The sequence below is a fragment of the Macaca mulatta genome, chromosome 6 (genome assembly GCF_049350105.2).
Source record: "Macaca mulatta isolate MMU2019108-1 chromosome 6, T2T-MMU8v2.0, whole genome shotgun sequence".
Lineage (NCBI taxonomy): Eukaryota > Metazoa > Chordata > Mammalia > Primates > Cercopithecidae > Macaca > Macaca mulatta.
Window position 1 is genome coordinate 104,871,407 of NC_133411.1, and position 16,710 is coordinate 104,888,116.

The window sequence follows — 16,710 nt, forward strand, 5'->3', positions numbered from 1 at the left end:
CCTTGCCACAGCAGCTCTGAGAAAGTCATCTCTGCCTGTCTCATGTGGGCGGCCTTCCTTTATTTCCCCCAAAGAATAAGTCTTAAATGAGGGGCTTCTCTCTATATGGCCCAGCTACACAATTCAGAAGCCCAGCATGGCAATTCCAAGCCTGGAAAGACCATACACCCCTCAGGTCTTCTTTCCACAAAACACAACTTCCTTGAGTTCTTCAGTCACTCCCCACTAACCGGGGAAGGAACCATGTGTTATGGAAAGATCAAGGGCTTTGAAGTCAAACTTCTGAGTTCATCAAGTACTTCATCTTTCCACTTAAATTACATGGCCCTGCCCAGGCGTGGTGGCTCACACCTGTAATCCCAGCACTTTGGGAGGCCGAGTTGGGCGGATCACCCAAGGTTGGGAGTTCAAGACCAGCCTAACCAACATGGAAAAACCCCGTCCCTACTAAAAATATGAAATCAGCCTGGTGTGGTGGCTCATGCCTGTCATCCCAGCTACTCGGGAGGCTGAGGCAGGAGAATCACTTGAACTTGGGAAGCAGAGGTTGTGGTGAGCCAAGATCACGCCATTGCACTCCAGCCTAGACAAGAAGAGCAAAACTCTGTCTCAAAAAAAAAAAAAAAAAAAAAAAAAAACAAATGACGTGACCTTGAACAATTTTCTTAACTTCTCTAAGCTTCTATCTTCATCTTCAATAAAATAATTTTACCTCTAAGATTGCATTAAATGGAATCCCACATGTAAAACAGCTGACAAATATTAGGGGCCCAACAGCTGTGTGCTCCTACTGCCGCCCCACTTTACCCCAAGGGAGAAGTGCAAGATGTCCAGAAAAAGCCTGTTGATCCCTACACCTCAGCATCCTGTGTTCACACAAGGCGCAGTGGCATCCAGACTTACCTGGGTCACCCAAAGACAAGCCATGTTTTGATTTGTCAACTTAGGTACACATGGCTTCTAACGTTCACCATATATGATCCATAATTTAGAAGAGATTTTCCTACACTACCCCGCGGTTCTATTTTAGCAGACTTAGATGTGCCATAATAGCTCACTCTCTTAAGCCCTCTTCAGTATCAAAAACAAAACTTTAATCTGTAACACAGTTATCAGCCGTGAAAGTGGAAAAGGTACCTATGAGTCAAAATGACCCTCTGCCCCGCTCCACCCCACCCTACAAAAAGCTGTTCAGGAGTATTTGGGCTGCTTATGAGAATGCTGTCTGTATTCCCAGGAACAGACAAACGCCTACCCTGGTTAGAAGCTGCACTGCTCAGCCTCCAGGGTAGAAAGCTCCCCACACCCTCTACCCAAGGAGAAGAGAAGCAAATGGGGTGGCCAGGCTCCAGGACGTGGACTGTTTAGTGTGGTTTCTGCAGTCCAGGTCACCGCCATGGGTGAAGCTTTTCCTTCCTTCTTTTCCAACCAAGTGGCCAAGGTCCTACGGCTGCTGTAGGGCCTCTTCCCCAGGATGAGACAGCCCAGCCATTCCCCTTCCCTCTTTTTTTTTTTTTTTTTTTTTTTTTTTGAGATGGAGTCTCACTCTGTCACCCAATCTGCACTGCAGTGGTGCAATCTTAGCTCACTGCCACCTCTGCCTCCCGGGTTCAAACAATTCTGCCTCAGCCTCCCTGGTAGCTGGAGTTACAGGCGCCCAGCACCACGCCCAGTTAATTTTTATATTTTTAGTACAGATGGAGTTTCAACTTGTTGGCCAGGCTGCTCTCGAACTCCCGACCTCAGGTGATCCACCTGCCTCGGCCTCCCAAAGTGCTGGGATTACAGGCATGAGCCACCGCATCTGGCCGAGTCAGCCCAGCCATCTTGACTTTTTGTTCTGGCAAAATTACTCTCTTCCACGTCTGCCTTCCAAGTAGCTAAATCAGAGATCTGGCCTTGGGGCAGGCTTGAAGAACCCCTGTTTTTTGGTCCTCAAGAGCTCCTACCAGGGTCTGGGACAATTCCAAGACTTGTGTTCTTAAAGAGGAAAGAAACCTCACATACACGGCTCTCGCAGAGCTCAGGCAGAGCTCAGGCAAGGCTTGGGAGGTGGCCCTAAGGTTTGGGTGTGCCATCTATGATCACAGCTAAGAGATCTGAAGGCAGCTGTCTGGGTTCCAACCTCAATTCCAACAGCACTGGCTGTGTGATGTTAGACAACGTCCCCAGCCTCTCTGTGGTTCAGTTTCCTCACTGTAAAAGGGACACAACAATAGAGCTTCTCTAAAAATTAAGTGAATTGGTGCATATAAGGTATTCAGAACAATGCTTGGCACATGGGGGAGTTCAATAGACACGTAATGAACAGAGTAACTTAGCAATTAGTAAATATACTCATCCAGGACAGGCGCGGTGGCTCACGCCTGTAATTCCAAAACTTTGGGAGGCTGAGGCGAGAGGATCACTTGAGCCCAGGAGTTTGAGACTAGCATGGGCAACACAGCAATATTCCATCTCTAAAAATGTGTTTCTGTAACATATATGTATATATAGACTCATATATTCACAGTGTATTTATAATACACAAAATAGCGGAATACAGACTTAACTATTCACAATGGTTACTTCTAGAGAAGGGGAAATGCAAATTTCAGCTTTTTATGCTACACATATATTCTTGTATCATCTGAAATATTTAAGCAAATTGTATGTATAAATTTGCCCCAAAACACATAGCAGAACAATGTAGTTTTGACTCAAAAATCTTCAAATCATGATGGAATTGTCCTGTGAAAGTAAAGTTATAGAGATGAAAAGTCTCCCTCCAGCCTAAATGCTCTTTCATATGACCTATATTACACACACCAATGCAGACGCCCCAATCCTTTCCCCACGGTCATAAGAATTTTTCAGTGAACTGTATTCCCCTTTACAAACTAGATGATAGTTAGAGTTACCAGGCAAGAACGTGGATCCAGTTCTGCTTTTTCAAAGCCCAATGTTCCTCACATAATAGCAATGCATTCTTCAACCGGTCAACTGCCCCCAACACCTGAGCTCTCTGTTGTACACAACTCAGCGAGGCCTGGGAGAAAGCAGGTGCAAATTTCACTTACTCAGTAACAACACATCCCACCTGATTCCTCTGCTGGGCTAGTTCTCAAGTCATCTTTTTCTAAGCTTTCATTCGGCTCTACCACATGTACCTAGGCTGGGTAAAATACTTTACCAGGTTTTTTTTTTTTTGAGATGGAGTTTCACTCTCTAGCCCAGGCTGGAGTGCAGTGACACCATCTCGGCTCACTGTAACCTCCACCTCCCGGGTTCAAACGATTCTCCTGCTTCAGCCTCTCAAGTAGCTGGGACTACAGGCACACCCAGGACTACCACCACACCCAGCTAATTTTTGTATTTTTAGCAAAGATGGGGTTTCACCATATTGGCCAGGCTGGTCTCAAACTCCTGACCTCATGATCCGTCCGCCTTGGCCTCCCAAAGTGCTGGGAATACAGGCGTAAGTCACCGCACCTGGCCTACTTTACCAGTTTTATTCCTGAATTAAACCTGTTATTACTATCAATAACGTCAATCAGTGCCATTTCATTCACCGTATGACACACACACACAAAGCACTCCATACTCGCTCCACCTATCTGCTTTTCTGCAATGGCCACAGTGTTCCCCATCTTACATGAGAGGCACACACAAAGACAATGACTTCTCCAAGGTTTTGTAATTCACAATCAGTGGCAGAACCAACATGACCAACCACGTCTGGCCGAGGCCTGTGTTTCAGCCACACCATCTGGTTGCTGCCCCAAGGCTCAATGGGCAAGTAACAGATCACTCCGATTGCAGAGGCTTCAGAAATGCCTTCCACCATGGTACAATGGACGGTTCGCTCTCAGAAGGGGAGGCAGGGGTGGAATCAGCACACAGTTCTGCTAGGTTTCTCATGCAGGGCACAGACTATGTGTATTTTGTGCCTTGCTTTGCAGTTGAAATGTCTCCTGCCCCCTGTACAACAGCTTTCTTTGTCCTCTCCACATAAAAGTACAACTGAGGTCCTCAGGGGAAGGCAGTGATCACTGCCCTGTGCCACACCTGACTGATGTCCAAACAAGTGGACACACAGGCTCTTCTCTTATGGCCCAGGCTGCCCCCATCTGCTAAGCATCAACAACTACACATAGGATTTGCAGAACATGAATGACATGGAGGTGACTGCTTTATCTCTGTTGAAAACTTACTGCACTCTCTTAAAAAAGGGAATTCAGGAAAAACTGAACATTTGAGGCTGGCTGGCTGTAATCTTCAGCTGCTGAGAAAGCCTCAGCTGCTCGGTTCCACTGTGGAAATCCAACTCCTCCCTCAAAGTCCAACTCAAGTACACCTCCTCTGCGGTGACTGCCCCTTCCTCCCTTTCACAAGCATGTGTTCTCTCTGCAGTCCCAGAGCATTCTATCCCCACCTCTGGAGCCACACTGTCCCAGCCTACAGCCAGCTCAGCGCACAGCTGCCTCTCCCTTTGTGTACCTGCAGGCCCCACCTGGGCTGGAAGGCTGCCTCCTTCTCCTCCGCACAGAGGCGGCACTCAGGAACTACTGAATGAGGGAGGGAGTGGATGAGCAAGATCAGCCAAGGGCTACAGGGAGTGACCTGCAGCTCCCAGCAGGAACAGCCCCTGCCCTGCCAATCCGGAGGTGCTGGCTCTGTTCTCAGCAGGGCCGCTAAAAGCTCCCTTATAACAGCTCTAGGCCACAACGGTCAACTTGGTGTCAGGCCCTAGAGACACCGAAACTCCTAACAAATAAAGAGGCCGCGTATGCAGCATGCTCGTTAAAAGCACAGGCTTCGGAGTCAGAGCTTGAATTCCGCTTATTATGTGACCTTGAGCAAGTTACTCAATGCATCAGTCTCATTTTGTCACCGGCAAAATGAGGACATTATCTGCCACACAGTGTTGCTGAAAAAGTAAGAGAGGTGACAGACGCAAAGTGCTTGGCACTTACTTACTCTTATTGGTTTATTACAAAGAAGAGAACACGGGAACGGCCAAATGCAAGAGAGGCACAGGGCACACCACGGGGCAGAGAGGTCGAGGCTCCCATGCCTGGAAGTGCCACCTCCCCAGCACCAAATGAGTTCACCAAACCAGAAGCTCCCCAAACCCAGTATTTAGAGGGTTTTATGGAGTTTTAATAACATCAACATGATTAAGTCACTGGCTACCCGTGACTAGCTCAATCTCCAGCCTGTCTCATCTCCCCTCCCAGAGGTAGGTGTGGGGCTGACATGTCCAACTCTATAATCATGACTCATCTTTCTGGCAACCAGCCCTGATCCTGAACCTGTCTAGGGGCCGAAGCCCCCTGTCATCTCATTATCATACAAAAGACACTCCTATCGCCCCAGAGATTCCCAAAGTCTTAGAAGCTCTTGTGTCAGGTATTGAAACCTAAGACCAAATATTATAACCAATGATGTTCCTATCACTCAGGAAATTACAAGGGTTTTAGAAGCTGTGGGCCAAAAACCAGGAAGAATACTAAATATATACACTATTATACTATGTATCCCACTATCACAATAATTTTTTTTGAGACAGAGTCTACCTCTGTTGCCCAGGTTGGAGTGCAGTGGTGCAATCTCAGCTTATGGTGCGATCTCAGCTCACTGCAACCTCCACCTCTCAGGTTCAAGCAATTCTTGTGCCTTATCCTCCTGAGTAGCTGGAACTACAGGTGTGCAACACTACAACTGACTAATTTTTGTATTTTTTAGTAGAGACGGGGTTTCACTGTGTTGGCCAGGCTGGCCTTCAACTCCTGGCCTCAAGTGATCTGCCCACCTCGGCCTCCCAAAAATCTGGGATAAGTCACGAGCCACCGTGCCTGGCCTCACTAGCACAATAATTATACTGAGAGGATGGGGGAGAAAAACGTGGGCAACAGGAGGAGCGGGGAAGGTAAGCAGCCTGAATCCTTGTCTTCCATAGTAGGACACCTCCCTGTCTTTCACACAATCTAGAAGAACGAGCTAAAACATAAACACAGTAACCTCCAAGGAGCAGGGATCAGAGTGGAGAAGGGTAAGGTGGGGGATTGCTGGGTTTTGTCCTAAGCCTTGTTAATTTCTGACTCTTAGAACTGTAGGCCTGTACAACTTTGCTAAAAATGAGTATTTACCTGTAATCCCAGCACTTTGGGAAGCCAACGTGGGCGGATCACGAGGTCAGGAGATCGAGACCATCCTGGCTAACACGGTGAAACCCCGTCTCTACTAAAAATACAAAATACTAGCCAGGCGTGCTGGCAGGCGCCTGTAGTCCCAGCTACTCAGGAGGTTGAGGCAGGAGAATGGTGTGAACCCAGGAGGCGGAGCTTGCAGTGAGCTGAGACTATGCCACTGCACTCCAGCCTGGGCGACAGAGCGAGACTCCATCTCAAAAAAAAAAAAAAGAGTATTTAGTTTTTAAACAAAATCTGATATTTGACCAACAACAATAGTATATTAAGTGATATGGTTTTTTGTTTTTGTTTGAGAGAGGGTCTTGCTCTGTTGCCTGGGCTGGAGTGCGGTGGTATAATTCTAACTTACTACAGCCTCAAATTATTGGGATCAGGTGATCAACCTCTCGAGCAGCTAGAACCACAGGTGTGCACCACCATGCCCAGCATTCTTTCTCTCTTTTTTTTTTTTTTTGGTAGAGGTGGAGGTCTTGCTATGTTGCTGGTCTTAAATTGCTGACCTCAGTGGATCCTACTGCCTCAGCCTCCCTAAGTTCTGGGATTACAGGTGTGAGCCACCACACCAGGCCAAAGTGGTGTATTCTAAAATTTTTTGGAATCCAACCACTTTGAAAAAGTATGGAGAGCTATAAATCATCTCCCCATAAACACACATGGATGCAGATACACAAAATTGTTGCACAGGATTTTGGGGACTTCATAAAGTCCTGAAAGCCAGGTTAAAAACCTTAGGACTATACATTCTGGTTTCTTTTTTTTTCTTTTTTTTTTTTTTTGAGACAGTCTTGCTTTGTCATTCAGGCTGGAGTGCAGTGGCGTGATCTCCGCTCACTGCAAGGTCTGCCTCCCAGGTTCACGCCATTCTCCTGCCTCAGCCTCCCGAGGACCTGGGACTACAGGCGCCCGCCACCATGCCCGGCTAATTTTTTGTATTTTTAGTAGAGGCAGGGTTTCACCATAGCCAGGATGGTCTCAATCTCCTGACCTCGTGATCCACCCTCCTCGGTCTCCCAAAGTCTGGGATTACAGGCGTGAACCACCGCGCCCGGCCCTAGATTCTGGTTTATTAAAGGAAATGCATTTCAAGTCAGAGTTTGTCATTTATTGCACAGGAAAATAAAAACTTAGTTAAGAAAATCAAAAACACCCACATGATAAAATGAGGTCCTACTTGGTTTTAAACTACTTGGTGACCACCATCAGTTGTTTGCTTGACCACAGGATGCACCTAATTCCTAACTATGAATAAAGGTACAAACATTGTTTATTGGGCTTTTGGCTTCAGCCTTGAAACAATCAGATTCTCTCAAACTCAGGAATGTGAATCGCTGTTGGGTTGATGCAGCTGTTTCCATTCTAGAAATGGACCTGGAATCATGTACTTTTCGCCCATGAAGAGTCCTTTGTGCAAAACTTGAAAAGGGAAGGTCCCAAATTCCCCATATGGTATTTCTTCCAGTAGAGGAATTACTCTAATGACTTCTTAGCAAAACTTACATGATCAGGGCAGGCCATCAAAATACTCCAGAAAACAAAGTTTAGCTCCATTTCTGATGGACCTGTCTCCACTGCTATCAGTCTCACCAACAGCCTCACATCAAGTCAGAGGAACGGTTTTTTCATTTAAGAAGGATCTTCATGGCTGGGTGTGGTCGCTCACGCCTGTAATCCCAGCACTTTGGGAGGCCAAGTTGGGTGGATCACGAGGTCAGGATTTTGTGACCAGCCTGGCCAACATACTGAAACCCCGTCTGTACTAAAAATACAAAAATTAGCCAGGCTTGGTGGCACGTGCCTGTGGTCCCAGCTACTTAGGAGGCTGAGGCAGGAGAACTGCTTGAACCTGGGAGGTGGAAGTTGTGGTGAGCCAAGACTGCACCACTGCACTTCAGCCCGGGCAAGAGAATGAGACTCCGTCTCAAAAGAAAAAAAAAAAAAAAAAGGACCTTCATGTTCCTGCCAATTTGCAAAAAAATTAAATAAATAAATAAATAAATAATTGATATCTGTTAACCAGAGGTGACAAAAAGCACCTCCCAGGCTGCTGTAGTAAGTGGATCCGTAACTGTGGTGGGAGATTCCAACCCCCGAGACCTGTGACTATGTCGTGCAGCAAAAGGGCTTGGCCACAGGCCTTAGGAAGAGTATCCTGGGCTATCCAGGGAGGTCCAATCTAATCCCATGAGCCTCTAAGAGCATAGAACTGGCCAGGCGCGGTGGCTCACACCCGTAATCTCCACACTTTGGAAGGCTAAGGCAGGCAGATCACGAGATCAAGAGATGGAGACCATCCTGGCTAAAATGGTGAAACCCATCTCTACTAAAAATACAAAAATTAGTTGGGTGTCATCGCGGGCAACTGTAGTCCCAGCTACTCAGGAGGCTGAAGCAGGGGAATCACTTGAACCCAGGAGGTAGAGGTTGCAGTGAGCTGAGTTCATGCTACTGCACTCCAGCCTGGGCAACAGTGCGAGATTCCATCTCAAAAAAATATTTTAAAATAGGGAATAGAACTTTCTCCGAGTGCAAGAAGAGAAATGCACAAAGGGGAACGGGAGAGCCTGACCAGGTCCCTGGCCTACCTAGTCCTGAGCTGATGGGACCACGTACAAAGACCAGATAGAGGCCTCAGGAGCTGAGGGCAGCTCCCAACAGATGGAGAGCAAGGGAACAGACACCTCAGTCCTGCAACCACAAGGAACTATATTTGGCCAAAAGCACTTGGAAACAATTCTCCAGTGAGGAATGCAGCCCAGCCCACATGGTGATTTTTGCCCAGTCACATCCACGTCAGTCTTCTGCCCCATAGAACTGTGAGATGATACAATTTCAATTGTTTTAAGCCACTAAATTTGTGGAAATGTGGTAAAGCAGCAACAGAAATGAATACAGTGATTCACGTGGAAACCCCTAGAAGAGTTCCTGGCACAGTGTTGACACCTGACAAGCGTTTCCTGATTTCCTTACATCGCAAGGCAGGGCTGGCCACACTCCATCCAAAACAATAAATGATAGACTTGTTCTGACAAACCAGATTCAGTGAATTATAAATGGCCCAGAACACCTACAAATTTTAGGTTTCAGGTAAGTGATTGCCTTTCTTTTCACTTAGAAGCCTCCCAATGCTCATCTTACTGATAAACTCTAAGTACCAGGCAGGAGACTAAACACCAGACAAACCCAGCCCCAGATGCCCCAAGGGAGCCCATCCCAGCACTCACTCTCCGCTGCACTGAAATGATGTCCAGGTCAGTTTATCCCACTAGACCAAGAACTCCAGCTCTCCACGTGTGAGTCACCAGTGCTGCCTCTGCATCTCTGCTTCTAGGATGGTGCTTCTGCACTTCACAGGAAATCTGTATCAATGTTTGTCAACACTATATATGACAGTGTCACTTAATATCTGCACAGAAAACATAAATTCTTTGAGGACCAGGGCTGGGTTTATTAGCCTTTGTAATCCCACTGCCACTGTCTGAGACATCAGAGGCACTCGGTAGAAGTTGGTGAAGAGAAAGAAAAGGCAGAGGAGAGACAGGAAAGCAGGACCAACACCGCAGACACAGATTCTGAGGTGGCCGGAGGAGAGGCAGGGCAGAGAAACTTCCTGGATGCTGGAATGGGGTTCACTGTGATATCTGCTGCTGGATTTCAAATGTCAAAGGTGACGCTTTGCTGACCTGGACCTCTGACTGCCCTTTAGCTTTCCCAACCTCAACACAGGGCACTTAGAAACTGCAATGTCAAGAAATTATGCTTCATTAAAGCATGGGAATGTTATTTACATGGACGTTCATTACTGAATTTTTTACATGGGAATGTAAATAATTGAAGAGATTGTTAAAGATTAAATCATGCACATTCAATAACTTTGTAAAATATTAATGATAACTGAAACACAAATTTTGATGTTCCCCAAAAATGCTAAAATATAAAAAAATACTGGCCAATTAAAGATAGAAAACAATCCTAATGCAGCTCCCCAACAGACACATTAAAACTTCTCTATACATTAAATATTTCGGATTTCAAAGGAAAACCCAGATTCATTCCATTCTTAATATGGCGTTAAAAAAAAAAAAAAAATCTTAGGTAATACAATATTTCATTTAAAATTTACAAAATTCCATTACATTCATTATTTCATTTGATCCTCAAAACAATCTCCTGAGTTAGGCAGAACAGGTATTATTAACAACTAACTCCATTTTACAGGTAAGGGAACTGAAGTTCAGCAAGTACTTGGGCTTAACAAAAGCTTTAATAGGGCCACATATCAAAACCAAATCCTCTGCTCAAAAGAACTAGAATAAGTTATCTTTTACATATTATTCATACTTATATCCTGTCAATATCCAAAAATGTTTTCAGGTAGCCTGCAATAATAGACACCTATCCAATAAAAACATTAAAACGAAAAACAGGGGGAAAAAAAACAGCAGGTGACATGGGAGACAGACGAAGGTAGATAGCAAAGACTGAGACTTATAATCTAAGAAAACTTCATCTCTGACCTTCCAGTTCCAGGGAGATAACGCTAAAGGAAACAAGATGGTTTATAGACTCATAAACTGACAAAAGAGAGGTTGCATCAGTTCTTAACTCTGAAACACTCCTAGCAGCCACAGCAAATCTCTAGGACAACATACCAATGGCATCAAAGCAAGAGTATACTTCGGGATAGAGTGAATTAAGTTCCCTGTTTGGGACCCAGGCCAGGGCTAGAGAAAAGAACTCTGAAATGTAGAGCTCAAAAATACATCCTCTGTCGGCCAGGCGCAGTGGCTCACACCTGTAATCCCCAGCACTCTGGAAGGCCGAGGCGGGCAGATCACGAAGTCAGGAGATGGAGACCATCCTGCCTAGCACAGTGAAATCCTGTTTCTACTAAAAATACAAAAAATTAGCCGGGCATGGTGGCAGGCGCCTATAGTCCCAGCTGCTTGGGAGGCTGAGGTAGGAGAATGGAGTGAAGCCAGGAGGCGGAGCTTGCAGTGGGCCAAGATCCTGCCACTGCACTCCAGCATGGGCAACAGAGCAAAACTCCGTCACCAAAAAAAAAAAAAAAAACAACAACAACAAAAAAAACATATATATATATACCCTCTGTCTTCTCCATACCCATGTGTCCCCTTCTGTGAGAGACTTCCTTACACCATTGCGGGGAAGAGAATTTTTCTCTGCTATATTTGCTTGAAAGAATTAAAGGTGTAGGGCAAAAATTCTTGGAAATTATGTAGTTTACGATCCTCAAAAGTGAGAAAAATGAAGCCCAGAAGAGAAGGCCTTCCAGGAAAATTCCAGAGCCAGAGGTAGACCCAGTACATTGTTTTTGTTTTTGTTTTGAGAGGAAGTCTCACTCTATGGCCCAGGCTGGAGTGCAGTGCAGCCATTTCACTCACTGCCACCTCCGCCTCCTGGGTTCAAGCTATTCTCCTGCCTCAGCCTCCTGAGGAGCTGCGATTACAGGCGCCCACCACCACACCCAACTAATTTTTGTATTTTTAGTAGAGACAGGGTTTCACCATGTTGGCCAGGTTGGTCTCCAACTCCTGACCTCAAGTGATCCGCCTGCCTAGACCTCCCAAAGTCCTCGGATTACAGGCGTGAGCCACCGTACCAGGCAGACCTGTTAAGTTTTAATCAAGTACTCTGAACTATGCAACAAACGCTAGGAAGTAATAGAAAAAAAATTAATCTAAAAACCCTCTGGAGAGTCAAAGAATTGCAGATTTAAAATAGCACGAATACTTGGATTCACGGTATTGAAAAAGGACCTCGCATTTACCCACGCGCGCGGGTCCACGCAGCCACCTATATAGGTGACAAAACACTCAGGAAGCCCTCATGCGGGGCCGGGAAAGAGCCCCCACGCAGAGTCACGGACTCCCTCGTCCGAAGGTCCGCGCAGTCCCCTCGGTGAGTCTAGGGAAGCAGTCTCGCTGCGAGGGAGGGCGAGGAGGGCGGCGGAGTCTCCCTCTCGCGGTGGCCCGGACCCCGCCCCACGAGTGGGCCCTCGCAGGGCCCCCTCTGCTGCACGCGGGGACCAGCCACGCTGCGGGGAACCGGGCAGAAGCCAGCGCCTGGGTCCATGCAGTCCCCTCCGCGGCAGACGCGGGGAGCCGGGGAGCAGTAGGGACCGGCCCTCACCCGCAGGGCGACCAGGACACCCCGCGGGCCCACGAGGTACCGCAGCAGGCGCTAAGCCCCCGGTGCCGCCCAAGGCCGAGACAAAGCCCTGGAGCAAGGACCCCGGATCCCAACCTCAGACCCTGCGGAGCCCAGCTCGGAGCCGCCAGGCGCGGGGCAGAGACCCACGCCCGGTCCGGAGACCCCGTCGCCCGTCGCGCCCTCTCACCTCAGGCTGCCGCCCCGCAGCGCTCGCTCCTCGCCGCGGCGCCTGGGCCGACTGGAGCGCAGCTGAGCAGCCGACAGAGCCGCGGCAGCCTCAACAATGGAGCCCCGGGGCGGGGCCGCCGCCGCCGCTTCAGCCCGTGTTCCCCGCTCAGGATCCGGCTCGGATCAAGGAGCTGCAGCTGGCGCGGGGTTGCGGCCGGGAAACACACCGCGCAGGTGCACACGGCCCAGCCCGCCGCCCGCAGCCCCGCCCCCAGCGGAGCCGGGCGCCCAGGGCCCGCCCGCCGGGCAATGGGGAGCGAGCTGCGCGGAGAGGGCGGGGCCTGGGGGAACAAAGGCAGGTTGGGCGGGGCGGCGCTGGGACTGGGCGTGCGGTGTCCCGCGGGAGGACCGGACCCAAGAGCTGGCCGGATCCTGGCCTCCTAGAAGACCCAGCTCAACGTCCACCTGCAGTCTGCCCTACAGGACGCGCTCATCTCAAGCCCAGAACTCAGGCTTTTAGGGCAGAGAGCGAGAGACAGGCTTGCTTTACAAAAAAGGAAACTGAGGTTCAAGGAATAGGATTGCCTGCTGCCCGAAGTCACGTAGTCCCATTCACTCGTTCACCTTGTCATTCAGCAAACATTTGGAAGCACGTATGGTGGGCGTTAGGAGTGAAGTAGGGCCAGGCGCGGTGGCTCGCTCCTGTAATCCCAGCAGTTTGTGGGACGGAGGCAGGTGGATCACTTGAGGCCAGGAGTTCGAAACCAGCCTGGCCAACAAGATGAAACCCCATCTCTGCTAAAAATAAAAAAACTTAGCCGATCGTGGTGACGCGTCCCTATGGTCCCAGTTACTGGGAAGACTGAGGCAGGAGAATCGTTTGAGCCCGGGAGGAGGAGGTTGCAGTGAGCTGAGATGGTGCCACTGCATGCGCTCCAGCCTGGGCGACAGAATGAGACTCTGTCTCCAAAAAAAAAAAAAAAAAAAAAATTAATAGAGGGGAAGTAAAAACGAACTTAGGCCTTCCCTGAAGGAGCTCGGCCAAGGAGTACCTGAAATGTCTCTGCATCTCTTTAAGGTCTGATAAAGGAACCAGGAGCAAGCGCTAATCACTTCCCTTTCCTACCTCAGAACTTTCATGTGTTTGCTGTTCCCCGCCTGAAATGCCAAGTACCAATGGTATTTATTTATTTATTTATTTATAGAAATGAGGTCTCCCTATGTTGCCCAGGCTGGTCTCAAACTCCTGGCCTCAAGCTATCCTCTCGTCTCAGCCTCCCAAAGTATTGGGATTGCAGGCATGAACCACTGTCCCAGCCCTGATCGTCTTTAAAACGTCTTTCCTCATCTTATTTGAGTTTCCTGCTCCATGTGACCCCACACCCTTGGTTTCCCTGTACTTCCATAGCTGCTCCTCGGTGGGTCCTGGGGACCCACCCCCTTCTCTGCCCAACTTGTATATGTCTGGACTCAGGCCAAATGCCCTTCCATTTGCAGTGGGCACTGCCACAAGAAATCTCATGCCTTTCCAGGCTTCACAAACCATCCACATGCTCTGCTGCCTGCCAGAGACATCCATCCCAGTCAGATGCCCAGCCCTGACCTTTCCCAAAGGCCCAGCTGGACACAGGGAAACATCTCAAATTTTCCGCGGGCCAAACAGAGTGCTTTATTAGTGCCCTAACCTGCTCATCCACATTCTTGTGATTCTCAGTGAACAGCCCCTCCATCCACCCAGCTGCTCAGGTGAAAATCTCAAATCCTCCTCCAGTCCTTCCTCCTGGAACCTCTCATGCAGCCCTCTGCCTTCCTAGGACACTGAGCACGCCTCACTCCCAGTGCCAGCTGGGGTGCTGTCTGAGTGGCTGCCACCCACTTGGCATGAAGTGTGACCTCTCGCCCGGTGTGGTGGCTTATGCCTGTAGTCACAGCACTTTGGGAGGCTGATGTGGGCAGATCGCTTGAGGCCAGGAGACTGGGACCAGCCGGGCCAATATGGTGAAACTAAAATACAACAATTAGCCAGGCATGGTAATGTATGCCTATCATCCCAGCTACCCTACCCAGGAGGCTGAGGCAGGAAAATTGCTTGAACCTGGGAGGCAGAGGTTGCAGTGAGCCAAGGTCACACCACAGCACTCCAGCCTGGGCAACAGAGCGGGACTCTGTCACAAATTTTAAAAAAGAAGAAGGAGGAGAAGAAGAAGGAGAAGAAGTGTGACCTCTCTAAGGCAAGGCAGTGTCCCACTCTGATTCACTTCCATGTGTAAAACAGGACCTGCGCCCTGAAGGCACTCACTCAGGAAGGCTGCTGGGATGGGTGGATGCACAGTTAAGGTCTTCATGGTGGCTGGGGCTGACCCCATCCCCATCGCTCTTCGCACACACACCTGCACACTCATCACTCCCACGCTCACACCCACCACTGAAAGCCTGGCCCCTAATCTGATTTGCCTAACAAGGTCCCTGGATGAACAACACATGCTTCCCTACCTCTCCCCTGCTAGGGCCCCACCGTGTTCTGGGATGTACTCAGGGATCAGGAGAACAAAACCTCAGGGAGTGAAAGGACATTCCAGGGTGCAGGCCTCTGCATCCCCCTCCATGCCCTCACCCCTGCCTGACACACCCTCACCCCTGTACCTGGCCAGCTCCTACCAACCCTTAAAGTCTCACCAAGTTCAGTGGTGGCAGCCACACCCTAAAGTGACTGACCCCCCCAATGACCTATGCCGTTGCATAGTCTTCCTGACCTTGGGTACGAGCAAAACCGGTGACTGGCTTCTAACCCATAGAGCCTGGCAAAAGCAATGGGATGTCATTGTCACAGTGCATCACCTTCGCACACTAGAGAGAAAGGTTCCGCCTGCAGGCGCTACAGGAGGGAGATGCTGTGCTGAGAAAGGACCTTCGGAGGGGCCCTGTAGGCAAGGAAGCAAAAAACTGGGTCCTTGCCAAGCGGGTCCGAGGAAATGAATTATGCCAGTAACCTCGGCGGACCTGGAAATGGATTCTGCCCTGGTGGAGCCTCAGATGAGGATGCAGCCCAGCTGCTTAGCGTGAGATCCCAAGCACAGGACCCGCTAAAATGAGCTCAACTCCTAGCTTGCCAAAATTGGCTTAAAGGTGTGTGTTGTTTTAAGCTTCTAAGTGTTTAGTTATTGCCTATGAAAGTGGTAAAATATGAGACAATAACTTAGGTCCCCTCCCCATCACACACATTCTTCTTTCTGGCATTCATCACAATTATACTTATTGATTTAAAATCTCCCTTTTGACTGGGTGCAGTGGCTCAGGATTTCCAGACCAGCCTGGCCAACATGGTGAATCCCCATCTCTACTAAAAATACAAAAATTAGCTAGATGTGGTGGTGCAATCCTGTAATCCCAGCTACTCAGAAGGCTGAGGCAGGAGAATTGCTTGAATCCAGGAGGCAGAGGTTGCAGTGAGCCGAGATTACACCATTGCACTACAGCCTGAGTGACAAGAACAAAACTGTCTCAAAAAAAAAAAAGAATTGTCTCTTGCCACTAGCATGAAGGTCCCATGAGAAGAAAAATGGAAACTCTTGCTGATAACAGTGCCCCAAATGCCCAGCACGGTGTAGCTCTAGGGCAGTTAGTCGATGGTGGACGCTGCTGGTTGGAGGGCCCTGCTGGCCCTCCCAACTGCCTTCTCTCTGGTCACATTCCATTAGAGAGAACAGAATAGTTTCTTGCCTTTCCAGAGTCCCTCTTAGTGGGGATTGGCCAAGTGACATTGTCCTGCCCCGGGAGACATAAGTGGAAGTTGGCCGAAAGGTTTCTAGCCTTGGTGTGCTGGGACAATTTGAACCAGGACATGACAGCTGACCGTCCATTGTTCGGGAATTCTGCAAGTTGGTTGTTCAACACATTCGGTACTTCAAAATATTAAATAATATAAACTTGCAAATTAAAAAATGCATTAGACCAGATGCAGTGGCCCACGTCTAACACATGGGAAGCCTGAAGCAGGGAGATCACTTGAGCCCAGGAGTTCAAGACCAGCTTAGGCAAAAAAGGAAGACCCTGTCTCTACAAAAAATTTTAAAATTAGCTAGGCATGGTGGTGTGTGCATGCAATCCTAGCCACTCAGGAGGCTGAGGTGGGAGGATCGCTTGAGCCATCTGTTCAAGGCTCCAATGAGCTATGATA

At 48.7% G+C, this 16,710-nt stretch overlaps 1 pseudogene; it reads left to right on the plus strand.

Moving 5' to 3' along the window:
- The first annotated feature begins 12,041 nt into the window (after nt 1-12,041).
- LOC144341485 (uncharacterized) lies at nt 12,042-13,111 on the plus strand (annotated as a pseudogene).
- Nucleotides 13,112-16,710: the final 3,599 nt, after the last annotated feature.